The following is a 2029-nucleotide window of genomic DNA, read 5'->3' as shown; positions in this document are numbered from 1 at the left end:
GCTATGTTCGTAGCTTGCTTAGCCTTGATCCATGTTTATCCAAGTTATAGTAGTTGCATGCTTAGACTAGATGATCTGGGTAAGGATATCGGTTCGTTGTGATTTCGGACTTGCCTTAGCATCTTACCTGTCCATCCGAAGGGTGCGGGACATGGGGGTGCTAGGGTAGTGACTTCATATGCGGCCATGGTGCCCGGGTATGCGGGATCCTTCGGATATGACGGTGCTCCATGATGTGACTGGGGTAGACCGCAGGTGGTGATAGCCCTGTCGGTCCGCCGGGAAGCTGCTTCTCGCTTAGTGTATTCCCCGACGTTCGGGTATGGTGTAGGAGTTCATGCAAAGATGAAACGGGACTGGATGTTCTCCAGTGCGGGTCATTCTCCCCGATGTCCCTAATTTCCCGGCACCTGCAGCTCTAAGCAACGCAGCTAACATAACTTATCTGCTAACATGATTATTATAACAGGAATCTTTGCCTATGCTCCCAATAACCTTAGGATTGCTTGTTTATTCTTTATTCATGAGAGTTGGATGTTCTGTGTGTGTCACATTACCCCTGATTATCCTTATGATTTATCACTTACCCCTGTATAGTTAGTGGTCTTCATCTTGCTCATACGTGTCATGGTTATGTAACTAAGTAAATATTCTTTACACAACCTAACCATCCCTTGGGAAAATATAAATAATGATACCCTGAAAACTTCCGGGTGAAATGCTACAACGGTATATCCGTGTGCTTGCGGATCCTTCTGTAAACATTAAGACATACCACACGGCATCTTTGAGGTGCCATTGCTAGGAACTAACCACTCCTAGCGATGATGCTAAGAAATGCCAACAAGCATTTCTGGCGCCGTTGCCGGTGATGGCACTAGGTGTAAAGATATTTACTGAAGTACATAAACATGGCAATATAAGTAAGAGGTAGCTACTGCTTATACAGGCTAATGTATTTATCTTTTTGTTTTCTCCTAATTGGATGAAAACAGGGTAGTGTATGTCTGGTTTCTCCTTGCCGACAAATTTCATTGAAAATTCCCGAGAAGCTCGTGAGAAGGGTCCGACCTCGCGTTGTTCCTCCTCCGATCTCGTAGTCGACAAGCGAACCAGCTTCCCAAGCACCATCAATTGAACTCATGGCTGAGAAGACTCTCCGCGACTTATCCGTCCCCTCAGCTGCCAATGTGGCAACTGGACCCAACGTTGATGTTGGGGACGTAAACTTTGAGCTGAAGTCCAGCCTCATAAACATGGTGCAGGCTAGCCCATTCTGTGGCAAGCCGAATGAGGACGCCAACAGCCATCTCCAGAATTTTCTGGAGCTTTGCAAGACCGTAACCATATGGAGCGTTATGGCTGACGCTATCAGGCTCCGCCTGTTTCCTTTCTCCCTCCTAGGGAAGGCGAAACAGTGGTTTTATCAGAATAAGGAAGCCGTCGGCACGTGGGACAAGTGTTCCACGGTGTTCCTCGCTAAGTTCTTCCCGTTGGGCAAAACCAATGTCCTACGTGGAAGAATCTCAAGTTTCCAGTAGACAGGGATGGAAGCCATCCCAGAAGCTTGGGAAAGGTTGCAAGAGTACATACTCGCATGTCCTCATCATGGAATGGACGAGTGGCTCGTGCTCCAAAGCTTCTACAATGGGCTAACAACTAGATCCAGAGCCCATCTTGATGCTACTGCTGGAGGAGCCTATCTCGATCTCACCATTGCCAAGGCTACGGCCTTAATCGAGAAGATGGTCTCCAACTAGGGCTGAAACGAGCAGCCCAGAACCAAGGGCGGAATGCATACCGTCAAGGAGACGGACATGCTCGCCGCCAAGCTAGACCTCCTACTAAAAAAGATTGATGAAGGGAACCGGCCACAGATGCCTATTCCCGTCCATGCTACAAACTCATACTTTACGTGCGAGGTTTGTGGTGACGGTGGACACTCGGGGAATGACTGCCCCGAGACTCGAGAAGACACAGCCTACATCATCAACAACAACACCGGGTTCTGTCCACAAGGAGGCCAGGG

At 48.4% G+C, this 2029-nt stretch overlaps 1 non-coding gene across 1 annotated transcript; it reads right to left on the bottom strand.

The window, feature by feature from the left end:
- Nucleotides 1–1508: 1508 nt before the first annotated feature.
- Nucleotides 1509–1615, bottom strand: LOC120663097. Its single transcript, XR_005670321.1, has one exon. It is a non-coding gene; the product is annotated as a small nucleolar RNA R71 (small nucleolar RNA).
- Between the last annotated feature and the right edge of the window lie 414 nt (nucleotides 1616–2029).

Source organism: Panicum virgatum, chromosome 2N (genome assembly GCF_016808335.1).
Source record: "Panicum virgatum strain AP13 chromosome 2N, P.virgatum_v5, whole genome shotgun sequence".
NCBI classification, from domain to species: domain Eukaryota; kingdom Viridiplantae; phylum Streptophyta; class Magnoliopsida; order Poales; family Poaceae; genus Panicum; species Panicum virgatum.
This window is presented reverse-complemented; position numbering and strand designations above follow the sequence as displayed.